Source organism: Ursus maritimus, unplaced genomic scaffold (genome assembly GCF_017311325.1).
Source record: "Ursus maritimus isolate PB19 unplaced genomic scaffold, ASM1731132v1 scaffold_28, whole genome shotgun sequence".
Classification (NCBI taxonomy): Eukaryota; Metazoa; Chordata; class Mammalia; order Carnivora; family Ursidae; genus Ursus; species Ursus maritimus.
This window is the reverse complement of record NW_024425341.1, coordinates 1355220-1381420: the sequence shown is the minus strand read 5'-3', so window position 1 is coordinate 1381420 and position 26201 is coordinate 1355220. Positions and strand designations below refer to the sequence as shown.

At 44.2% G+C, this 26201-nt stretch overlaps 1 protein-coding gene across 3 annotated transcripts in view; it reads left to right on the top strand.

Annotated features, from left to right (window-relative positions):
* CSGALNACT1 (chondroitin sulfate N-acetylgalactosaminyltransferase 1) overlaps nt 1-26201 on the top strand; it is a 326516-nt gene that overhangs the window by 23422 nt on the left and 276893 nt on the right. The window contains exon 1 of one of the 3 annotated variants that reach the window (XM_040643188.1): nt 6826-7004. The exons of the other annotated variants lie outside the window; for them this stretch is intronic. The gene's annotated coding sequence lies outside the window, so the exon portion shown is untranslated. Of the gene's footprint in view, nt 1-6825; nt 7005-26201 lie in introns of those variants that run through there. 3 annotated transcript variants of the gene reach the window in all.

Sequence of the window (26201 nt, the reverse complement as noted above, 5' to 3'; positions counted from 1 at the left end):
CAGACGAATTCCCTTCATCCTCACAGCAGTGCTCCGAGGTGGGCATCCCATGAGCTCCATTTTACAGAGGGCGAAGCTGGGGGGCTGCCTGGCTAGGGAACTCACTGGGCCATGCCCCTGGTTAGTGGTGGAGCCCAGGTTTGAGCTCCGCCCTCCTGTCCTGAGCGTAGACTTGAATCACTCCTTGACACAGCCTCCTACAGTGTAGCTAGTAGAATTGCTGTCACCCCCGTAGTGACATCTTGCTTCCACTGTATTCATTAGGAGAAGGCCAGGAGGTTACAACAAAGAGACTCAACAATAATTTTAGTGGCATAAGGAAATACAAGTTTTTATTTCCCTGAGGGTCTGAGGGGAGCATTCCAGGTGAGCAGGGCAGTTTTGCTACATGGAGTCTTTCAATGACCCTGATTCTTTCCACATCATTGCCCCATTATTTTAGGGACCTTGATCTGTGTATGATGGGAGCTGGGTGGTGGCCACGCCCAGAGGAGAGTGTGGAGTGGCCGGCATATCTTCTGGCCTAAGGCCTCCTGGGCCCAAGCTTGGCATGCAGTGCTTTGGCTCATCTTCCGCTTGAAGAGGACTTAGTCACACCTACGTTGGTCACATGGCCACACCCACCTGCAAGGAAATATGGGAAATGTAATCTAGCCATGGTTTTAGGGAAAAGGGGAGAGCAGAGTTTGATGGACAACCAGCAGTCTCCACCATGTGTATAAAAAAGCACATAATTATCTTGATAAATAACATATCATCACTCTAAGAAACCTGGCAAATGGGATGCCAGAGTAGCTCAGTGGTTAAGCTTCTGCTTTTGGCTCAGGTCATGATCCCAGGACCCTGGGATCGAGTCCCACATCAGGTTCCTTGCGCCACCTGGAGTCTCTCTCTCTCTCTCATGAATAAATAAATAAAATCTTAAAAAGATAACAAAGAAACTTGGCAAGTAAAGGAAATATTTAAAAAAGAGAATAAAAGTCACTCCTAATTCCACTGAAGCAGACTTTTTATTTTAAATTGTCCATCGTCCATTCCTTCTCCTAAGTCCTTTGATTTCCTTTGGGGGATTCCATCCCTCCCCTTAAGATAGCGTCTCGTGGGATTGAAAAGCAGGTGTCTTGCCCTCCCCTAGCTCTGGGAGTGAGTGTGTGACCCAGGCTGGGTCCATAGTACCTTCCCTCCCAACGATTTGAGGAGAGAGACAAGGAGATTAAAAATGCGGGAGTGCATTTATTCCTAGCAGTGGCACCTGGACCAGCACCTAGCAGTGGCCTCAGTCCTCACTCACTCACAAGCTCAGTGTTCGAGCTCCCAATCCCCTGAGCTCCCAGAATTGTAATAAAACCCCCTTTATTCAAGTTAGTCAGAATTGGTCCCTGTTGTTTGCAACTGAAGATCTCTGACTGACACACTTGCTATCTAGAGGAAGGCTCTGCCAACATTTGTCTCATAATACATTTTACATATTGTTTACATAATTTTATACCCATTCTAAAAATAAGTATTTTTTCCATTTTACAAAAGTAGCTGGATAATATTAGATTGCACGGATGTTCCATATTTATTAAGGCAGTTAACAATTTTTTGTGTCTTAAATACCTTTTTTTTTATTGTGCATCATTTTAGGACCATTGGGCTATTTCATTTATTAAAGGTCCTGAATATTATTGCATTGAAATTTACTTTTCACTTATCTTAAAGTTTATAACTATTTATAATACTTTTTAAAAATTCAAATATGTCTGGTTCATATGCTTTTTTCTTGCGGGGGGTGGTTGGGGAGGGAAGAGAGAATCTTAAGCAGACTCCATGCCCAGCATAAAACCTGACGTGAGGCTCGATCTCACCACCCTGAGATCTTGTCCTGAGCTGGAATTGAGAGTCGGATGCTTAACCAACTGAGCCACCCAGGCACCCCCATACGCTTGCTAACATATAGGCAATTCAGGCAGGATTACCAATATTTTGTTAAGAAATTCGAGGCCCCACGACTTTCCCTAATGGCCACAGAGTCTTTGCAAAAATTCATGTCTATTGGTGGCTTGTCTTGGGCTCTATCTTATTTATTGAGCTGCCTTCTGAAGCCATACTGGAGACTCTGTAGTTTTTTGGGCAGCCGACAGGCAATGATTCTGATAGTTGTGCTTTTAAGAACTCACCCAGTTCTCTAACTAGTATGGACGGTTTGCTGCACTGGCAAGATGCTTGCCAAAAACATTAGTGCTTTGCAGTTCTCCACCCTTTTGGAAATGGACAGTTACTCAGATTGTCCAAGGAAAACTCTGCTTGATCCGGATCTGAGGTGGTTTATTGGGTAAATGAAATCAGGGTCAAATTAAACAGCAGCAGTCGTGAGTTGATGGAGGGATGGACAAGTTAGGAGTTCATGTATCAGATGACCATGATGAAGCCCCATCAGAGGCAGCAGAGTCGGAGAGGGGCTGTGGGTAAAGCTCCCTGCTCACATGCTCACATAGGGTGTTCCTGGAGATCTGAAACAGGGAATGTGGGGCACACTCCCCCTCACCTGACCCCCCATGCCAGCCCTCTGACCTTCCTGAAAAGTCCTGAAACAGGCACAACACACGTGCAGCCCACAAGGCTGTGGAACCTGGGACATCTGAGCAAGATAGTTTATATTTGTGCCTTGTTTTGAACTCCCTGCACCTTGAATGCTATCAATCCTTATTTATTAGTTGAGAGTGTGGTGGTAGGTAGAATAACGGCTTCCCAAAGATGGCCACATTCTGGAATCTGAGTATGTTACCTGCAGAAAGGCTTTTGCAGATGCAATCAGGATTAAGGACCTTGAGATCAGGAGATTTCTCTGGATTATCTGGGTGGGGCCGATGTAATCACCAGTCTTAAAATTTTGAGTCAGAGAAGGAGATGTGATGAGGAAAACAGAACCAGATTGATGCAATGTCAGAAACACTCAACCAGCCATTGCTGGCTTTGAAGATGGAGGAAGGAGCCACTAGCCAAAGAATGAAGGTGGATTCTGGAACCAGAAAAGGGAAAGAAACGGATTGTCCCCTAGAAGATTCTCCCCTGTGTTTCAGAAGGAATGCAGCCTTGCAGACACGTTAATTTAGCCCAGTGAGACCTGTTTTGGACTTCTGACCAACAGAACTGTAAGAGAGTGAATGTGTGTTGTTTCAAGCCACCGAGCTGGTGGTGATTTGTCACAGCCGCTGCAGGAAATGCGTGCAAGCGTGCTGCTGGATGGTCTTGGCTCCCTGAGTGAGCCTTACTCCGGTCACTGCAAACTGGGAAGCCACCAGGGAGGCTTTATGCAGAACGTCCACATTGTGGGAGGAATTTAGACACAAATACACCCCAAAGCCAGAACTTTCTGGGGTTTTAGAATCGGGATATTTGAAGCCCCTTCCTTAAAATTAATGTTAGTATATTACTACTTCTATGGATAGAAAAAATTCTCCTACCCTTTAAAGAGAGATGCTTTGGTCAAGAGTGGAATTATATAGGTCAGAGCTCTATTTCAAACCAACTGTCTTTATTTTCATTTGAATTTGGGGCCAAGACTATTTACAGATCATAATATAGCCACTTGAATTTCCTGAAGTGTTTATAGAATTTTCTCACGTGGAGTATCATTAAATGGTGATTTAAGCTTAATTATGAGCTTCTCAAAAGAGGCACTTTTTCCAAAAAGAAAGTCACACAGAGTGGGAGGAGCTAATAATCATGACCTCTGTACCCTTGAAGCAGATGGTCACCTGGCTGACTTACTTCCTGTCCCTGTGTCCACTTTCTCTTGTATCCCAGCAGCATTTATTTGTTAGTGATTAGTTTTTATAAATTCCATTTCCTTTTTTTTCTTACTCTTGCTAACCTGAGAACCAACAAAGTCAGCTACCTTCGAGGTTTGAGATAAACGTTTATTCTTTTTCAGAATTTTAGCTGGTATTTGGGTAGCATGGAAATGCTGTGACATTTTCGCTGATATGATTATACCGTGTAGCTAGTATAGAGTGCTAATGGTCAGGGGTGTTTTATTATTGGCAAACTTGTCTTTTATTAGCATGTTGAAAATATTAAACACATACACGTAGGATATTGTTTTTAGTTCTATAGGCTTATGCCAAAGTCCTCCCAAATATAAGAACATGAAAATAAGGGATATAAGAATTGGTCTTAAATTTTGATATCCATCTGTTGGGCCTTCAGGTCAGAGCCCAGAATCCTGTGTCTCTTTAAGGAGGTGAAGAGTTCCCGGGCCTTCAGCTAACGTGTAGCCTAAGTGAATTAGCCCCTGTGAACAGAAGAGGCTTGCTCTCAGGTGGAGACCTTGAGAAGGGAAACTCTTGAGATGGACATTGGAATTGCCTCTCTATACTTTGTCCTCGGAGCACAGGTCTGGGGCAGGTAGTGACAGCCAATGAAATATATAGTCTCATTGCTCTGGAAAGATGGGTTGAAATGACTGTGCGCACTCTTGTCCTGGTTTCCCCAGCAGCATTCTGGTGGTTACTTGGCTCCCTGTGTCACAGATCTTGCTATTTGGGAAAACATGCTGGTCCCTGTGATGATGTTTCCCATCGCAGAAGAGCTGGTGCTCCGATCATGGCCTGCGCTGTGGACTTGAAGGCTCTGCCCTGGCTGGTTGAACCGGGTTTCTGGGTGTGCAAGGTGCGTCCAACCATGTGTCTGGACTGCACTGAGTCCTAAGAGCTGAGCAGCCTCCTGTGGGAAGGCTGGCCGGGTTGTATCTGGCGGCCACACGCACACAGCTGCACACTCCCCCGTGTAACTGCCCTAGGACAGGGAAGTGATGTGCAGGTGGTGTTGAGAGTTTTGTGGCCACACCTGCATTTGCATCTTGGCTCTGTCACTTCATAGTTACTTGACCTTGGACATATTACTTGAGCTTGCTGGACCTCAGTTTTCTTACCTGTGAATTGAGGAGACCACCTCCATTTTAGGGTCCTTGGTACACAGAAAGTGTTTAAGAAAATTTAGCTGTAGTATTACGTTAATTAGCTAAAGGCATCGTGAGTCCCTGCAAACAGCTCATTCATTCATTCCTTTAATATAAGAACACCGCCCCTCTCTGCGCCAGACATGGTGCCGTGCCCGTTCCTGGGAGAGAGCAGCCAGAGGGCCTCAAGACCTGGTTTGCTTTGCTGCCTCCTTGGCTTTTATGTTCTTTTTCTCATCTGATTATAAAAAAAGAGATAAATAGATACTTACTTTAAACCATTTGAAATGTAAGGATTCCAATGTAAGCTCTTAAACCAGTCTCAGTCACCCAGCTTTAAATCATACACAGAGAAGAATTTGATACAAACTTTATTTTTTCTTGAAGGCTTACTGTGTGTTGGGAGCCAGCATGTAAAGACACTCTATTACAGCAACATTTTTAGTTTTAAATCTTTATATTGGTTGTGCTGGGAAATTTATTTTTATGGCTATTAATTTTCCTTTTGAAATTAATATGCTAAGGGATACATTTAATGATCCATAAAAATATTGACTTTATGTAAAAGAAACAGCTAAAGCTAATTAGCATATTATAATTTGCATATGTAGTCCCGCTCATTAGATATAAATGTGTTTTCCATGTAACTCATGATATTTTTTGACTCTGACATATAAGAAGACATTGCTCTTTTCAAATTTAACCTTTTGGGTGATAAACAGAATTCTGTTGACTTGTTACAGGCTCTGTGTTTAAAGTAAAATATTTTTGTGGTTACTGATTTCATAGTGAAAGCAGTGCTTTCCATAGTTTTTGGGTTAGAATCCTTTTATGTGTGTGGGGTGAGGGAGGCAGAAGCAGAGGGCTGGAGGTCTTGGCTGGGAAACTCAGAGCGTCTGGAGGACCAGTTTTGTGGTCTCCAGGGTGTTGTTTACAAGGAGGACCCAGGGGCCTCCAGAAAAAGGGTGCAGACCAAGAAAGATGGCCCCGAGAGTCAGCGGCCATTGTCAGCTTTGAGGGTGAGGTGGGATTTATGCCTTGCACATTGCCCTCTGTGGGCCTGGCCTGGTGAACTTGTGGCCCAGTCCCAGCAGGCAGTGGTGCTTTAAAAAATCGTGTGTGAGCACTAAATGGTGTGTAGGGTCGTGGGGGGGGGGGCGGGCGGGTATGCGGGAAGCACAGAGCAGTGCTGCTTATGGCCCACATGGAGCATAGCATGGGACGAAAGGTGGCTCCCCCATTTGGAATTACGAGTAAGTCAGGGACTTGAAATGGAAGAGAGAGAGAGAGAGAGAGAGAGAGAGAGGGAGAGAGATGGGCCAGCATGCTCTGGTGGGGGGTGCAGGTCATGGAGATTGTCAGTGATGGAGAACTCACTGGTGCCACTGCAAGGGAGACATGGCAGGTATCTCCCACGTTGTTCATGGCCGCCAGCCTTGAATCTAGAGCCCAGTGGGGAGCATTTCGGGGTGGCCCTGTTCCAACAGGGAGGGAGAGGGCTGGCTGCAGATTTTCGTTGCTGTTTCTCATGACCCCTATTTTGTGGCCCAGGCCGTGTGGTATCTGGAAAACAGTGCTGCCAACCCCTTGGTGTGTTTTTGTGGATGTCCTGGCTGTCTAGCTCCTACAGGAGATGAGCTCAGAGAGCCCCAGGCTCTGCACGGGGCAGGCATTAGGCTCCGGTTGCTCATCCAGACTTTTGTTGTGAAGGTTTAAAACATGCAACCCAAATCCTTCCCTAAGGAGCCGCTCTGCTAGGGCGTTCTTGGACATGAGCCAGCAGCGCCAGAGTCAGCCAGAGAGGGATGGAGGGAAGTTTTTCCCCTTTAGGCTCGCCTTGAGGGCTCTCAGAAGAAGTGGGTGGATGGACGGGAGAAGGCGAGGGAGTGGAGACGGAGGATCAGAGCGACACATTCCCATGCCCACGCCGGGCACAGCCACAGTCATCAGCCCTGTCTGTGGAGGGGAGCCACCACCTGAAAATACTGCTAAGAAGCCCAGATGCGTACAGGCCCATCAGTAGAGATTTATTCTCTTGGACTGAACGGTGTCTCTGCAGGTGAGTGATATTTTAGTGTGGAGTGGCCCAATTTCAAGGCTTTTAGCTAGAAGCCATTTCTCCCCACTCTGAACTCTCTTTAGCACCCCAGCTATGGCTCATGTGTTGTCACATTCCGTCTGGTGTTATGATGGTTCCTCTGAGCTCCTTATCTCTCACTGATAGATTATAACCATCCGAGGGCTGGGATCAGGTCTTACTTATCCCTCTTTTTATCAAGCATGCCACTTCCCTGTATCACTGAGGGATTGAGTTTGGCTCCGTGTAACAAAGGACCTAGAACTCTGGCTTGAAATGTGGGGGTTCATTTTTCTCGTGCAGCAAGAAGTGCAGAGAAGGTGGTCCAGGACTGGTGTGGTTGTCCCTCCGTGTCCCAGGTTCTCTGGCTTTCTGCTCTCCTATTCTGTCATTCTCAGGCTTACAAAATGGCCCCTGTATCCCTGTCATTACATCTGCCTTCCAGGTAGTAGGAAGGGGAATGGTGAGGTCAGAAGGTGGAGGCCAGCTGAGTGTGCTGGAGAGCATTCCTGGAAGGCCTCAACCAGTAGGCTTCTGCTCACATCTCACTGGCCGGAAATAGGCCATCCTTAGCTGCGTGTGTGCGAAATGAAGTTGTTTGTTTTTTAAGGAGGCTACATTGCTGCCTGGAGGTAAGTTGGGGTTCTGTTGGTAAAGGGAAGAGGAGAATGTAGGCAGCTAGCATTGCCAGGCACACTCCCATAGAGAAATGACTCAGATAAACACTGTGGAATGAGCGGCTTTAACTGGGGACAAGAAGCTCCGTAGCCAGAGGGAAGAACAAGGTCTAGACTTGGCCACGACACAGAGATTTTTGCTGAAGCCTGCTCTTACCATCATCAGTGGATATTTTGAGTGTCTAACTTTGGCATTCATTGTCTTGTAGTTTTCTCTTATTGACCCCAGGTTTACTGAGGTACAGTTGATAAAATTGTAACACATTTAACGTGCCGACATGATGATTTGGTATACCTATGCATTATGACGAGATTACTACAATCAGGTTAATTCACATCTGTCACCTCACATAATTACCTTTTTGTGTGTGTGAAAATGCTGAAGATCTATTCCTTTGGCAGATTTCGGGTATAGACTACAGTATTATTAACTATAGTCATCCTGCTGTATCCTCAGAATTTATTCCTCTGGTTACTGGAAGTGTGTTCGGCGTGACCGACCCTTCCCCGTTTCTTCCCCTCCGAGCTCTTGAAAACCACTATTCTACTTTGTTTCTGTGATATGAGTTCTAGTAGGGTTGTGTTTTGTTTTGTTTTTTAAAGATTCTACATATAAGCGATACCAGTTAGTATTTGTCTTTCTCTGTTTGGCTTATTTCATTTAGTATAATGGCCTCCAGGTTCATCCATGCTGCTGCAAATGGTAGGATTTCTGCTCTTTTAAGGCTGGATAATATTTTAGTGTCTTTGTATTTTACATATTTAAATATATTTACATGTATAAATGTATAAATATATTTTTACATATTATGTATATATGTAAACATATAAAATACATGCCACATTTTCTTTGTCCACTCATCCATCAGTGGACACTTCGGTTGTTCCCATATCTTGGCTATTGTGAATAAATCTGCAATGCAGATATCTTTTTGAGATAGTGGTCTCATTTTCTCTGGATATATACCTAGAAGTGAGATTGCTGGATCATATGGTGTTTTAATTTTCTGAGGAAACTCCATTGTGTTTTTCATAATGGCTATGCCAGTACATTCCTACCAACAGCATACAAAGGTTCTCTTTTCTTTACATCCTTGCCAAAATTTGTTATCTCTTATTTTTTCATAATGGACATCTTTACAGATAGAAGGTGATATCTTATTGGTTTTGATTTGCATTTCCCTGATGATGAGTGATGTTGAGCATCTTTTCATGTACCTGTTGACCATTTGTATGTTCTTTGGAAAAATGTGTATTATGAATAAACCTGAATAAATCTCATTTTTAAATCAGGTTATTTATATTTTTGCTATTATGTTATAAGAATTCCTTACGTATTTTGGGTATTAATTCTTTATCAAATATATGGTTTGCAAATATTTTCTCCCATTCTGCAAATTGCCTTTTCATTTTGTTGATTGTTTTCTTTGCTGTGCAGAAACTTTTTAGTTTGATATAATTCCACTTTTTATTTTTGCTTCTGTTGCCTTTGCTCTTTCTTGGTGTCGTGTTAGGGAATTGCTGCCAAGACTAATGACAAGAAGCTTTTTCTTCTGGGGCGCCTGGGTGGCTCGGTAGGTTAAGTGTTCTGCCTTCGGCTCTGGTCATGATCCCAGGGTCCTGGGATTGAGTCACACATTGGACTCCTTGCTCAGCGGGGAGCCTGCTTCTCCCTCTGCCTGCCGCACCCCCTGCTTTGTGCTCTCTCTCTCTGATAAATAAAGAAGATATTTGCAAATGACACTACAGATAAAAGACTGGTATCCAAGATCTACAAAGAACTTCTCAAACTCAATACACAAGAAACAAATAAACAAATCAAAATATGGGCAGAAGATATCAACAGTCACTTTTCCAGTGAAGACATACAAATGGCTAACAGACACATGAAAAAATGTTCAGAATCATTAGCCATCAGGGAAATTCAAATCGAAACCACATTGAGATACCACCTTACTCCAGTTAGAATGGCAAAAATTGACAAGGCAGGAAACAACAAATGTTGGAGAGGATGTGGAGAAAGGGGATCCTGCCTACGTTGTTGGTGTGAATGCAAGTTTGTACAGCCACTTTGGAAAACAGTGTGGAGGTCCCTTAAAACGTTAAAAATTGAACTACCCTATGATCCAGCCATTGCACTACTGGGTATTTACGCCAAAGATACAGATGTAGTGAAGACAAGGGCCATATGCACCCCAATGTTCATAGCAGCATTGTCCACAATAGCTGAATTGTGGAAGGAGCCGAGATGCCCTTCAACAGATGACTGGATTAAGAAGATGTGGTCCATATATACAATGGAATATTACTCAGCTATCAGAAAGAACGATTTCTCAACATTTGCTGCAACATGGACGGCACTGGAGGAGATTATGCTAAGCGAAATAAGTCAAGCAGAGAAAGACAATTATCATATGGTTTCACTCATTTATGGAACATAAGAAGTAGGAAGATCAGTAGGAGAAGAAAGGGAAGAAGGAAGGGGGGGTAAACAGAAGGGGGAATGAACCATGAGAGACTATGGACTCTGAGAAACAAACTGAGGGCTTCAGAGGGGAGGAGGGTGGGGGAATGGGATAGGCCGGTGATGGGTAGTAAGGAGGGCACGTATTGCATGGTGCACTGGGTGTTATACGCAACTAATGAATCATCGAACTTTACATCAAAAACTGGGGATGTACTGTATGGTGACTAACATAATATAATAAAAAATATTATTAATAAATAAATCAATAAAATATTTTTTTAAAAAAGCTTTTTCTTCTAGGAGTTTTATGGTTTCAGGTCTTAAATTTAAGTCTTTAATCCATTTCAAGTTAATTTTTGTGAGTGGTGTAAGATAGGAGTCTAATCTCATTCATGTAGTTATCTAGTTTTCCCAGTACCATTTATTAAAGGGACTATTCTTTCCCCATGGGGGATATTCATGGTTCCTTTGATAAACATTAATTGACTGTATATGTGATTTTATTTCTGGGTTCTCTGTGCTGTTCCACTGGTCCATTTTATGCCAGTACCATACTGTTTTGATCACTATAGCTTCATAATATAGTTTGAAATCAGGAAGTGTGATGCTTCTGGCTTAGTTCTTCTTTTTCAGGATTGGGTCTTTTTTGGCTCCATATAAATTTTAGGATACTTTTCCTATTTCTGTGAAAAGTGCTCTTGGAATTTGGATAAAGATTGCATTGAATCTACAGATGGAATTAATTCTTCATATCTATGAACACGAGATATCTTTCCATTTGTGCCTTCTTCAGTTTCTTTCATCAAAGTCTTGTAGTATTCAGTGTATAGATCGTTCCCTTCCTTGGTTAAATTTATTCCTAAGTATTTTATTGTTTTTGATACTGTTGTGAATAGGATTGTTTTATTTCTAGAAGTTTTACAGTTTAGGTATTAAATTTTAGTCTTTAATACATTTTGAGTTAATTTTTGTGTATAGTGAAAATAAAGGTCTAATTTCATTCTTTTGTATATGGATATCCAGGTTCCCTAGCACTATTTATTAAAGGGACTCTCCTGCATTGTGTATTCTTGGCACCTTTGTCAAAAATTCATTGACTGTTATGGATGGGTTTATTTCTGGGCTCTCCATTCTGTTCCATTGATCTACGTCTTTGTTTTTATGCCAATACCATACTTTTATTATTATTATTACTATAACTTTGTAACATAGTTTGAAATCAGGAAGTATGATGCCTTTCTTTTTCTTGCTTAAGATTGCTTTAGCTATTTGGGGTCTTTTCTGGTTCTGGATGGATTTTAGGAATATTTTTCCTATTTCAGTGAAAAATGCTACTGGAATTTTAATAGGGGTTGCATTGAATCTGTAGATGGCTTTGGCAATTTTGGATATTCTTTTTATTTTAAAATTTTTTATTTAAATTCAATTTAGTTAACATATAGTGTATTATTGGTTTCAGAGGTAGAATTTAGTGATTCATCAGTTGCATATAACACCTAGTGCTTATTATATCAAGTGTCCTCCTTAATGCCCATCACCTGGTTACCCCTTCCCCCCCACCCACCTCCCCTACAGCAGCCCTCAGTTTGTTCCCTATAGTTAGGAGTCTCTTATGGTTTGCCTCCCTCTCTGTTTTTGTTTGTTTGTTTATTTACTTATTTTTATATATTTTTTAAATTTAAATGCAATTAATTGACATAATGTATTATTAATTTCTATTTTGACCTATTTTTATTAGGTTAATGATTTATCAATCTTATATAATACCCAGTGCTCATCACATCACATCTGATTTTATTTTTCCTTCCCTTCCCCTAAGTGCATCTGTTTTATTTCTTAAATTTCACATATGAGTGAAATCATATGGTATTTGTCTTTCTCCGATTGACTTATTTTGCTTCGCATAATACCCACTAGTTCCATGCATGTTATTGCAAATAGCAAGATTTCATTCTTTTTGAAGGCTGAGTAGTATTCCATTGTTTAGATATACCACATCTTTATCCATTCATCTATTGATGGACATCTCGGCTCTTTCCATGGTTTGGCTATTGTGGACATCGCTGCTACTGACATTAGGGTGCAGGTGCCTCTTCAGATCACTATGTTTGTGTCCTTTGGATAAATACCTAGTAGTCTAATTGCTGGGTTGTGGGGTAGTTCTGTTTTTAGCAAGTATGGATATTCTTGCAGTTTTTCTGAAAATACCATAAAGGAGTGGGAAATTTGACTTCTGGCCAGATCAGGGCTTTGGTGTTGTTTACTGCAACGGGTTAAAGTACCTTATGAATCATCACAGCAGCAGCAGCCCAAAGAACTTGTGCTCCTTTCAGATGTACCTTCATATAATGACCAATACCAGCATGTTGACTGCCTCTTGCCAACTTTGTATCGTGGAGAGTGCAGGATGTCTGTGCCAGACACGGTCAGGAATGAATTTCACTCTCTCTCACACATTCTCATCCTTCCTCCAGAAACATACATGCACGTAGCAAGATAAAATAAATACAAGTCAGAAAGACAAAGAAGTCAAAGAAAAAAATAAGGGTAGAGACCTATGATTTGAGCCAGGCTGAAATTAAGTTACTACACAAAATATACGCCATAAGGTCCTGTATATTTTGCTAGAAGTAGGAGACAAATTTAGCTCTCAGCTTTTTAGCAGTCAGCAGGTAAGAGGGCAAGAATTCCTTCCCCAGTTCACAGTGTCCATAAGGCAAAGACAGTTACTCAGGAGAAGCTCAACTCTTTCTGATCCTGGGAGATCTTGCAGGGGGAGAGGAGACCTGTCAACAGCCGTAATAGCTCAAGGTGCCTTAGGCTGATGAAGCATTTGGGTTCTAGAAATCCCAATGAGGGAGGAAGTTCATTCCTATTCTTGACCTGAGAGGGTTTCGAGGGGGTGGTAACACTTGCCGAAGAGGTGGGGTAGTTTAGAAAAAATAAGTCCTGTTAAATCAGAGCAGGGCTTTGTGTGGAGGCATCATGGGAGGCAATGTGGGCAAATTTAGGGATGGCTACATGGTTTGGACTTTATCAGGTAAACAATGGCAAACTGTCAAGTGTTTGGGGGCTGGGAAGTGACATGATCAAAGCAGTGTTTTTGAAAATTACTAAGTGCTCATGATGGGAAAACGTGGCATACCGATAATTATCAGTTCATATAAAATAAAAACAGTACACTGATGGCAAGAAAAAAGAAAAGAGAATGTGTTCAATTAGATCATTTTAAAAAACACAGGTGCATTTCCAGTGACCATGCATTTCCGAAGCATAGGAATGGTACAAATGTGTTTCAGCTTCAGTCTTTGGCTTTCACTTTGTAAACAGGAAAATGGATAAGAAATGAAAGCCTTTTATGTTTTGAACCTTTCAGGCATCAAAAATGGGGACTGTTGGCCCTGCCCTCTGGACCTCCGGGGAGAGAGCTTGCGGGGTTCCCTGCCCATCATACTCCAGCCTGTGGCCGCGTGGACAGGCCAGGGCCTGTGGTAGGCTTCTTGGCCACAGGGATTTGGTGCCTGCCACGTAGCGGGGCTCAAGGCTAGATCAGGGAACACTTTTGGAGTTAAAGTGTAAGAAACCAGAAATGGTCTCTTGCCTTGAAGACAATAGCCTATAGGAATATGGTATGCGCTCGTGGCTGCTGTATGACCAAGCTGGGGTTTTTGCTAACTTGGTCCCGATCAGAAACGCAGGGAATTGTCCTGGGAAGCAGGGCATACTAGCTGTTTGATGTTACCCTAATCCCAAAATGGCACAAAGAGGAGGCACGAGAGACTTTCTGGAGTAGTAGAACTGTTTTTTACGGTGGTCATGTCATCGGTGGCAATGACATGACTTATTGCATTCGTCAGAACCCATACACTGTATACACAGAGTCTGGGGACTAGGCAGTGAACTCACAGCCTTGAGGCTGGAAAGGTCATTGTGCTGCCACATTGTCAGTAATCTCCTTTTATATTGTTCTATGTCTCTATGACCTCCTAGAAGAGGTTTTCTGCAGTCGTAAGAAGAAAAGTAACAATCCATTGTTGCATAGGCCATGGCAGCAGTGACATAGTAAATTGGTGGTACCTGGCTTCTGTCACAGCAGGTAACTTTCCCTTGAACCTGTCCTGAATGAGATACAATGGCGTGGCTTCCTCCAAGGAAATCGAAGTTGCTCGTTAGCTACTTAGCGAGCCTGGTCGGGCCACGTCGGGAGGGGCAAAGGGAAGCTCAGTCCTACACAGACTTCCTCTGTGGTTGAGTGGTGTGCTGGCCTTCAGTGGCCACTCAGCAGGTGTCCTCTCCCTCCCTGCTGCGTGCGAGGCACAGGCGCAGAAGCCCAGCAGCGAAAATGGACCCTGAGGGTTTGGACGACAGGCTGTGTTTCTGTAATGGTCCTTTCTGAAAAAGTGTGGGCATTTCAGCAGGTGGCTCCCAACCCCCACCCAAGGCTTATGAAACTCCCTCTTTATGGTCACAGGAGTTTGTGTCAAGTGGCCAGTGCTGGGTGGTTCTATGAGGCCTCCGTGTCCGCTGTGAACAGAAGCACCGTGCGGTCACCACACAGGCTGCCAGGCCCCGTGTAGCCGGCGGGGCAGTGCTGGCTGGTGGGAACGGGCTTTGGAGGGCTGGACTTCTGAATCTCGACTCTGCCACTCATCAGTTATGCGACCCTCCGCAAGTTACTGAGCTTCCATTCCCTCATGTCACAGATTTGGTTCATAACATATAGACCTTTTAAGTTATGAAGCTTAAATTAGAAAATGCAAAAGCAGTAAAAGCTCCTGCCATTCCTCTTCTCTGCCAAAAGCAGTTATTTCTTAAGAGGATAATTATACAAAAATCCCAACAGCCGCATAGTGCAGATACATATACTGAGGGGTGGGAAGGTCATTCTCGGTGGAGGGAAGAGGTGGAAAATGCAAAAAGGTATTTCGTTTTTCCGGTTGAAGATGTAGAAGGATGGAAAGATCTGGAAAGCACTTGATTCTCAACTTTACAGTGAAAAAACCTGGACAAAGAGCAAGTTAACAATGGTTAACTCTTGAACCGAGGAGAGTCCTGAAGGTGCAAGATCCAGAACATAGTGAGAGGCAGGTGTCCGCAGGGAGGGGTGAGACAGAAGCACGAAGGTACTGCACGAGCAGCGGCCGGAGACTGGTGAGGCCAGGGCACCTGGAGAATGACGAAGGCTGGCTCCCTGGGCCCTGGTGAGAGTGAGTGAAGCCTTTGGGGTTGCAAATATGAGGTGGTATCTGTACCTGCCTGCAGGGTTTTCCCCATGACCCATACCATCACTCACGGGAAGGGTGGAGAAAGTGTTCTCTGTGGGGCAGAACCGGGGGAAGAAGTGGCTGCTGTAGGAAGGGCGAGAAACTGCCTGAACTTCTTTTGTATCTCCCTACAGAGCAGAAGCTGTGCTTTGGGAGGGAGGCAACAAACACCATCATCTTTTGGGCGCTGGTAAAATCTTTCTGTAGCTGGGGAAGAAAACAGGGGGAAAAAAAATCTCAGCCCTGGGGGCAGGGGCAAGATTACAAACTGGATTCAGGATTATGAATTCGGGAGAGGGTAGGATTACTGAAGGATGGGCAGGATGGCCATCCTTCCCAAGATCCAGGGATAGAGTACCTGCCTAACACTGAGGGTTAATCAGAACAACGGAGGACACCCTCTACCCCCACCCCACCGCCAGGCTAGCAATCACGGAGTAGCAACTCATTTGCAAGAGGCAGACTTTCTCTGAGGCATGGTGAAATGAAAAGACTTAAGACCGAGGGTGCAGCAGTCATTGGAAGACAAATAGATTCTGGCCTTCACCCTTACCCTGAACTCAGGGTGTCACTAGTCTGTGGGTCACTGAGGATTGCCATAGCAACAACAGACTAGCCCAGCTCCTGATTAGATTAGTTCAGACCCTTACACTAAAGGCCTGGCAGAAGGAAAGGCATATCCATTTCCAGGCATTAAAAAAATGTTTACCTCAGTCTCTACTTTCTTATCTAAGATGTCTAACTTTCAATAAAAAATTATGAGGCATATGAAGAGGTAAGAAAAAAAAATCCTACAAACACAAAAACCAGGAGGCAAAGGAATCATTCAAACTAGACTGGATATGTCATAGATGTTGAAACTACCTGGCAGGGGGTTTATTTATTTATTTAAATATTTATTTATTTGAGAGAGAGAGTGGGAGGGCATGTGCGAGTGTGGGGAGGCACAGAGAGAAGGATCTTCAATCAGACTCCGCCCCAATGCTAAGTCTGTTTTGGGGCTTGATCTCCTGACCCATGAGATCATGACCTGAGCCCAAACCAAGAGCTGGACACCCAACCAACTGAGCCACCCAGGCACCCCTGGCAGGGAGTTTAAAATAACTATGATTAAATAGGCTAAATGCTCTAATAGAAGAGGTGGAAATGGCAAGATCAGATGGGCCAATAGATATTAACAAACTGAAACATAAAGAGAGGGAAAGAAAAAGTAAAACCAACAAGAGAAGAAAACAAAGAAAGAATAAAACATCTGAGAGCTGTGGGATGGTATCAGATAGTCTAACAAATACTTTATTGGAACCAGAAGGAGATGTGAGAGCGAGAATGGGGAAGGCAAAAAAATATTTGAAAAAGTAATGGTTGAGAAGTTTGCAAAGTTGGCGACACCAAATCACAGACCCCAGAAGCTCAGATTATATCCGGCAGGATAAACACTCCAAAACAAAACACACTGAGGCAAATAATATTCGTACAGTTATAAACAAAAAAGGAGAGGATCTTAAAGGCAGACAGAGGAAAAAAAGACACATTACAGAGGCACAAAAATAAAAATTATAGCAGACCTCTCTTCAGAAACTATGCAAGTTAGAATATAATGAAGTGACATTTTTAAAGTGCTAAAAGCAAAGAGCTGTCAACCCAGAATTCTATGCCTAGTGAAAATCTATTTCAAAAATGAAAGAGAATGAAAGATTTCCTCAAACAGAAACTGGAAATTCATTGCCAGTGTACTGACTCTACAGGAAATGTTAAAGAAAGGTCCTTAGGCAGTAGGATTATGATACCAGATAGAATTTTGGATCTATATAGAGAAATGAACACTTTATATGAAATAAATAAAGGTAAAATAAAACATAATTCTTCTTATTTTTAACTCTTAAAGAACATTGTCCAAGGCAAAATAGTTGCCCTGTGTTGTATATTTCTGACCTAGTTTTAAATTTTTTAAAGATTTATTTATTTATTTGAGAGAGAACACGTGAATGCATAGGGGAGGGGGAGGGACCGAGGGAGGGGGACATAGAGAATATCAAGCAGACTTCCCACTGAACACAGAGCCCAACACGGGGTTCAATCCCAGAATCCTGAGATCATGACCTGAGCTGAAATCAAGAGTCGGACCGTTAACCGGCTGAGCCACCCTGGCACCCATAACCTACTATTTCATATGTATGACAGCAATAGCACAAGTAATAGGAGGGAGGAATTAGGAATGGTAACCCTAGGGCAAATACTAAGAACTGCTGTAACAGAGGTCAGCACAAAGTCCTGTGGTACTTTCCTAGGTAGGAAGGGAGCACTGAGAGGATCTTCACCCAGGAAGGAAACAGAAAAGGAGTAGTCAGGGAGGTGAGTGGAGAACTAGGGGAGGGTGTTCTTCCAGGAGCCAGAAGAAGAGAACATTTCATGCAGGGAGAAAGTGGGTGCTAGTGTGAAGCAATGCAAAGAATTTGTGGAGAGTGAAGATGATAGTGTCCGTAGGAGTCAGTGATCAGGCAGACTAATTAGGATCCTTCCATAAGAGTTTCCTGTCCAGAGAGGCCATCTTAATAAAGAGTTGAGTTGTGAATGGGTGATGAGAAGTAGGGGAATCTACCCTAGGCTTCTTTTGTTTTTATCTTTTTAAAGATTTATTTATTTATTTGAGAGAGAGAGAGAGAGCACACAGGCTCAAGTCAGGGGAGGGGCAGAGGGAGAGGGAGAGGGAGAGGGAGAGAGAAGCAGGCTCCCACTGAGTGGTGCCCAATGCAGGGCTTGATCTCGGGACCCTTGATCCTGACCTGAGCTGCAGTTAAGAGTCAACTGACTGAGCCACCCAGGTACCCCTGCCCTAGGCTTCTTTTCAGTGGGAAGGTCAGCAGGTGGGGAGCGGGAAGGGGAGAAGTGAAATTGCAGGAAGTATCTGTGGTTTACCCCACAGATGATCAAAGTGTGAAATAATTGGAGTAAAATATGGAAATGATGAATGGGAAGTCCTTGGATTAAAGTAATTAAAGCAAGGTGGCAGATCTAGCCTTTGAAAGGAGAAATAGTGCCTTTACTTAAAGACAAGCTAAAAGAAGGGTGGTGAAGCCCGAGAGCACTGTGGATGCACAGGGGAGGATGTTGAGGTGAAGTCATTCTAAGCAGAGTAAAGTAGGGCATAGGTCTCTGCAAGTTAGAGAAAGTCATTTTTTTTAAAATATCTTCTGTGGTTGCCTTTCACCACATCTTGTTCTTTCTCTTTCTTCCAGTCGCCTACTGCCTTAGTTTCTTAGGGCTGCTGTAACAGAGTACAACACACTGGGTGGCTTAAAAAACAGAAATGTTTTATCTCCGTTCTGGAGGCTGAAAGTCAAAATCAAGGTGTGGGCAGGGCCACGCTCCTTCTGGAACCTGGAGGGAGAGTCTTCCCTTTCCTCTTCATAGAGTCTGGTGTTTGGCAGCACCCCTCGGTGCTCCTTGACTTGTGGCTGCGTCTCTTCAATCTCAGACGATTGTCACTTGGCGTTCTCCCGTGTGTCCCTATCTTCACAGGGTTGTCTTCTTTGAAGGACACCAGTTCTATTGAACTAAGGGCCTGCCCTGCTCCAGGATGACCTCATCTTATCCCATTACATCTGCGACAACCCTGTTTCCAAATAAGGTCACATTCTGAGGTACTGGGGGTTAGGGCTTCCATGTATCTGTTTTGGGGGGCCCAGTTCAACTCATATATCTACTAAATCTTCATCCCTCTTTACAAAATTGTCTTCGAGGGAAATCCAGCTGAGCACCTAAAGCCCATTGAAATGCTGCTATCTCTTTCCTGAGGCCTTTCGTGAACTTCTCTCCCTGCCCCTCTCTCTTTTGTGCTGCACACGTCTCTTATGCACTCATCATGTGGCTCATTATCCCTCGCTGTTCTGCATGGCTCCCCTTCCTGAGAGCAGAAATCGTCCAATGGCTCTGTGTACCTTGGATTGAGTCCAGAGACACTTCCTTGTGGAATGGCTTAGGATCTCACAAACCAGTACCATTTGGGAATTCAGCGATGAAGGAGAATCTGGGAATTAAGGATCAAGGAGCTATTAGAGTAGATGGGGACTAACCAGGTGAGCTTCCCTGAGAGTGATGGGATAGGGCGTTGGGAGATGGGAGGAAGAGAGAACCTTCTAGGCTGTTTCTTGAACATATTTTTTTGTCGCAGGGGAAGATCATGAGCGTGCTTCCTTATGTTGACGTGTTTGAATGTTCTGCACCGGGTCTACCTCATAGCTCGGACAGCAGTCAGTTACGAGTTCATTGTTCACGGCCACAGCTGGGAGGCTCCCTGTCAAACTCTGCCCTCCGCACTGTTTTGAATATCCCACCTGTGCTGCTATCTGTGTGTTTAGTGAGATGGTCACCCATCTTTAGTGAGGTAATGGAAATTGTCCATCTGTGCAATTTTTTTCTTTCTTGGTACTATTTTGGCCAGGAGGGCAGTTTTAAAAAAAATGCATTGGAGGGTGCTTCTGTTTTTTGATGGTGGTGGTTGGAGTGTAGAGACTTGGTGGAGATAAGGACGAGCTTTGTGGGCATGTCTCTAGGATGTGCTCGGTTTGACCGTTCTCTAGAAGCACTCCAGGGCCATTTGGGCTCTTGGAGAACAAGCTGAATGAATTTGCAGGAGCAGCGTGTTCAGTGATAGAGGGAGGCAACATGAATCGACAAAGGGCCATGACAGCCTTTCCTTGGTGCCGTGGTGCAGACAGCTAAAATCTTCACGGCACATCCGTCCTCTTTCTGTTCCTGTGAAGTTGGCTGGTATCGAGGAAGGAGTGTGAGTTTTGAAGTTGAATAGCTCTGAATTCTAACCTGGCTTCACCACGTTATTACTTCTGTCATCTTGGACACATAGCTTCCTCACTGGTAAAATGGAGTTGATACCATATTTGGGGTTCTTGGGAAGAGTCAACGAAGTAAGATTTGAAAGTGGCTGGCCCACTGGTGCCAGGCACATCAAAGATGCCACATGCTGTCAGTTTATCCTTTTGTGTGTGTGTGTGTTTTTAAAGATTTTATTTATTTACTTGACAGAGAGAGAGAGTAGCGAGGGAGAAGGAGAAGCAGACTCCCCGCTGAGCAGGGAGCACAATGTGGGTCCTATCCCAGGACCCTGGGATTATGACCTGAGCCCAAGGCAGACGCTCAATCAACTGAGCCACCCAGGCTCCCTGTCCTTTCATAGTTCTGCAGAGTGTGGAACATCACAGCGAAGAGGTGGGAAGTGGCCTCCTGGGAGCAAAGCACATGTCAGCAGGGAACAGAAGTACATGAGGGGAGGCTCAATGTTGTTGTTGTTCTTTTTTTTTTTTTTTTAAGATTTCTTATTTATTTATTTGAGAGAGAGAACAGCAGAGGGGAGGGACAGAGGGAGAAGGAGAGGGAAAAGCAGACTCCTCGCTGAGCAGGGAGCCCAACGTGGGACTCTGTCTCAGGACCCCGGGATCACGACCTGAGCCAACAGCAGACACTTAACCCACTGAGCCACCTGGGCGCCCCTGTGTTCTTCCTTCTTAATTGCCTGAGATACATTGGGCACTTCGGCTTCTGAAAAACACTAATTTTTAAGTGTAAGAACGTTGGCTAGGACTTTGTACTATAGAAGCCTCCATGTCAGTTTCGTTTGTGCCGTCCCTTTAAATAGACTCCACACTGTTGGAATACGTTACTGCCTGCCTGCCATTCACACACAAGATTTGATCTACCGTGTGTCATCACCAAACTGAGTCCTCTTAAAATTTATTGTTGAACTTGTTAGAATCTCTTCCTTTGTGTCTTTTTCTGCTTCCTCCCCACCCCACCTTCCTGCGAGGAGGGAAGTGTTTACTGCTGCTGTGAAATTGATTGATAAACATTTCAGGATGAAAATAGCAGTTTTAAAACTTTCAGGTTCTGTCTTTTCTCCACCCCCCACCCCAGCACTGCTCAACTATCACTTTTGATGATTACTTACTTTTTATTGGACCTGTCTTGGTACACGGACTATGAATTATCCTTTAAAGATGCCTAAGAACCTAAAGTTAAATTGCCCTCTGAAATATATTTATATTGAAAGTATAAATTAAGAAAAAAAAATGTATAAAGATTGGCCAAAAGCCTGTAAGATAGCAGCAGGGTTCTGGTGGAGTGGTGAACCGCAGTCAATCCTCCTTGGAGAATAGGGGGGCTATCTAATTAATCCTTCTTTCTGCAGGACTTTTGGGGAAAATGTCGAGAGAGGAGCTTAAGGGGTGATTCAGTTGAATAGAGGGGGAAATGTGAAGTAGAGAGTCTACCAAGTATTTCACAGCTCTCAAGCGTTAATATAACGGAAGCACAAATGCTGGTGATGATTTCAGGAGCATTGTCTCCGAAACTGGCAAACAGTAAGTAAGGGATAATTACAGGGTTTCAGCCCAATTTAACACATTATACAAGAAGTGTTAAATGAAGAAGTTTTACTGTTTAAACATGCTCTCTTTTCTTTTTCATACAGAAAAGTACAGATAGTAATACCACAAGCACTCACGGACCACTCCCTGGAATTAATGAATATTTATAACATTGTGCTGTGTTTGCCTCAGATGTTTTTGAAATGAAAGCAATAAAATATTTCTGATAAAGGTGTTCTTTGTTCTCCTTCTTCCCTCCCTGGAGGAAACCACTACGGTGACTTTGGTGTGCTTCCTGTCACCAAGCATACAATCGTAACGATGATCTGCTTCTTTACGGGAACCATCCTTTTACAGATGATTTTACCGCCTTATGATATGTGTCATAAAATAAACCAGATGACAGCAGCAAGCTTGCCCAGCTGACTCTCGGCTGGTCATTGTTTCTCGACATATGGACCACAGACCCTGTTCGCTCCCCATACATAGTCATGCTGTGTTAATTTTTAATTATGCATTTTATGGGATGGCAGAGATAATTAATTTATGCCTTCATTTTTGGTATTTTTTGACACTTTAATTCAGAAGTCGCAGACAATTTGAGGGGCTGTGGATTAAGCTGATTTGGCTGCAGTGTTTTCCTAGAAGTATTCCTCCAGGAGGAACAGTCAAGCCTCCAGGGAGTAATATTTCACACCACATTGTCTTGCCTCCTTCCAGGCTGTGAAGTGAAAATAAAAAGCAATTAGTCGTTTACACCTACCATGGACATGCCCTCCAACCTGGCCTTCACTCGTGTCTGGTGTCCTCGCTAACTGAAACAATGGTTCCGAAGTGATGTTTACAAGAGGGAGGCCTCAATCCCCAGGTGCCCCAGGACTCTATCCTGAGCCGTATTTGCTGTCTTACCCTGTGTGGGTCTCAACCTGGGCTGTGCTTCAGAAACATCTGGGGAGCCTGGTGACCTCCGCATGCCCAGGCTGCCCGGGGACAGTCATACTCGAGTCTGGGAGCAGACTCAGGCATCCGCGGCTCCTCAGGCTCTCCTGGCGACTCCACTGCTTGCCAAGCTGAGAAGGAGCGCGTTAAAGCATTCAGCCATGCTGGCCATCTTCTAGGCTCTTGCACTTACGAAGTGCTTCCTAGCCCCAGGAGCACGTGCCTTTCCCTCTACTGGAACCACTTTATTCTCTTAGTTTAAATTGTACCTCTTCAGGCAGGCCTTCCTTGACCAGCCTCTCCAAAACGGTCCCCCCACCTGTCACCAGCTAGACGGAAGCATTGTGCCCTGTTTATTTCCTTCTTAGCACTGCAGTCATCGAGCGTGTCTGTTAGTTTGTTTACTTGCTTGCTGTCTCCCCTCCCTCAACTAGAATATAAACCCCCTGAGGGCAGGACCTTTCTTTCTTGTTGATCACTGTATGCCTGGTGTCCAGCATGGCGCCTGGCATCATACATATGCAGAAAATGTTCTTTCAGTGAGAATGAAATCTAATATCAGGAGGCATCAGCAGGTCACTGAATAACTTTTAACTTCTCTTTCTAAGATCTAAGGAAGGGTTAACTTCTTTCCTAAAAAGATGTACCCGTCTCATTGTAAGCATTTAATCAGAATGTAGGGCAACATACCCTTTAATCCAGCCCTGGCCCGGTTTTCTGATCTTGCCCTCAATATATCCTGAATAATAATAATAATAATAATAATAATAATAATAATAATATGTATACAATAATAGTCAGCTTACAGGAGGCTTCACATACTTTATCTGATGTGATCCTTTTCTGTGGGATGGCTATGATTGTGCACAGGTGATGAAACAGGCGTGGAGTAGTAGAATACCATGGCCAAGTCCACATACGTGTAAGAGACAGAACTGGGATGGATATTGGGTGTCCTGTTTTGGGACATCACGAAAGGGATGTGTGGGCATTAGACCTTTATAGGATTAGGGAGCACTTGCCACCCCTCCATGCAATGCTGAGGGCTATACCCTTTCCCCCTGAATGTCTGCTTTCTTGGTTTAAAACTTATAGGGAGTGAACAAGAGAGTGAGTAGAATTGGAGACAGGATGGAGAGGTAAGGAGGAGGAAATCTTTCTCACATTTTGCCTTTCCCATGGCCCCTTCTCTTTGGATGCAGTGCCAAATCTTTGGCACGAATGTAGCCAAGTGCCTTTAATATGATGGTTCACACATACCTTGGGGATGTGACCTTCCTAACTCACTGTTAACACTGGGCGGCGTGTTTTGTAGGTGAGGACTTGGAGGGGCGTGGCTTTATTTCACTCGATTGGCTTGTAAAGGAAAGCCGTCCTCAGTGTATTCCTGGGAATACCCTAATCATGGTAGACCATGAGTTTCAGGAGAAGCTCCTAAAATCTGGAGTAGTCATTCATCAGTGGATCAGATTCAAAGAGCCTGACTAACAGAGATGAAAATATGTCCACTTGACAGGACTCCCTTGTGATGGCTGCATCCCGCACCCTCGTGGTGATGGGTGCTGAATTACCAGCATGCTTCATGACTTAGATGCATGCGCTGTATGTGTTCTTTGCACGGGGGAAATATTGCACTGTTCTGCCATTAAAACCTAAGAAATAAAACAGGGTAATGGGATCAGTTACCTTGACCTCAGAACCAAACTGAACTGCCTCTCTCTGGTCCCACCTCACTTCAACGACTCCTGAAAAGCAGTTTCACCTCTGATACCGCGTGACGTAGGTGCTGTGCTGGTAGAGGTGTCACTCTTCCCGCTGCTGACCCTATCCCACGCAAACGTCCTTATCTTAAATCGTGCAGCTGTGAAGGAAATAATTGGTAACAGGCTGGCGACAGAGGTGTTATTGAGTCCCTTAGTTCACGGAGCAGCTATTAATGGGGATTTAAACGTTGTAATTGGTTATGCTTAATTGTCCAGTGCTTTTGGACACAGAACTGCTTCATTTGTCAGCCAACCAAGAATTTCCTGGCTTTAGTACCAATATTTCCACCGACACTGTTGGAGTTCTCAAATCCTGCTTACCCTCACATTTTTCTTGAGCTGCTTCTGGATTTCTCTGACTTGGGTGATTTTGGTCACTGGATGAGAAGGGCAGTAGCCTGATGTTGGCTGGACTGCTGGGCACCCGTCAGAGCTTCCCCAGGGCCTCCCTCCTGCCCCTTTCTACAGAGCTTTACGGTTACAGTTTCTCCTTTGTGAAGTATTTTTAGCTTGAGGACTGTCTTGTGTGTTGATTTTGCTCTGATACGGGAAGTGAGGGCCCACGCACAAGGCCTGCGCTTGGAGTCACATCCTGGGGGGACCCTGACCTCCAGAGGCACCTAAGGGTCTGCCACCACAGACCTTTATTACTGCTATTTACTGTTTCCCCATTAGAATGATTCCTCCTCTTCCCTTGTGGTCGGAGATGAAAAAGAGGTTCTTCTGGATGCTTTGTGGCCTTCAGGCTGGGAAGAGGCGCTCCTTCCAACCTGATTCAGTGTCTCTCAGTGTCTGATTTTGGAGCTGGTGTTTGTCATGTTCTCGATTGCCCGCATGGTGGCCTGACCGCTCCCGGAGGTGACCATGTCTCCACTGTGGTGGTTTTCCTTTGAGGATGCTGAGGACTTTCTGTTGCCCACAACAGAGATATGGATGGAGCCGGGCTCAAACGCACGCACCACACAGACAATGACTCTGCCCTTTCATGGAATCCTTTTAGAGCTGTAAATAGAATTTTCCCTAATTTAAAGGAACTAAATGTTAAATTGGGGGGGGGCTTGGTGGGTTCACTGACAGACAAAGAAAAGGGTATAAACAACTCTCTTCCATGCTGTGGCTGCCTTTGCCAAGGGCCGTGTGTGATTGGGGAGAGATTAGAAACCTATTTTTAGGGGCGCCTGGGTGGCTCCGTCGTTAAGCATCTGCCTTCGGCTCAGGGTGTGATCCCGGTGTTCTGGGATCGAGCCCCACATCAGGCTCCTCCGCTGGGAGCCTGCTTCTTCCTCTCCCACCCCCCTGCTTGTGTTCCCTCTCTCGCTGGCTCTCTCTCTCTGTCAAATGAATAAATAAAATCTTAAAAAAAAGAAACCTATTTTTAAACGAAAAAGAGTGTTGGTGATGCCGTGGAAAAATCTTTCTAACCCCCAGTGTAACGGGGTCCAGAAGCGTGTGTGACCCCGATGCCCTGTTGCTTTTCTCATCTCTGCTTTGGCAGCACATTCATTTATTGCCTGTTTTTCCAGGGGTGGGGGAGGTGGGGGCAGAGGAGCGGAGGGGGAAAAGGGTGTGAGAATGACCAAATGGTTTGCCAATTAACCACTGAATGTGGCTGATTTGGGGGATTCTTATCCTTTCCTTTCTTCAAAACTTAAAAAAAAAATCTCCCAGGGGCAGCGTGGCGTGTTGGTT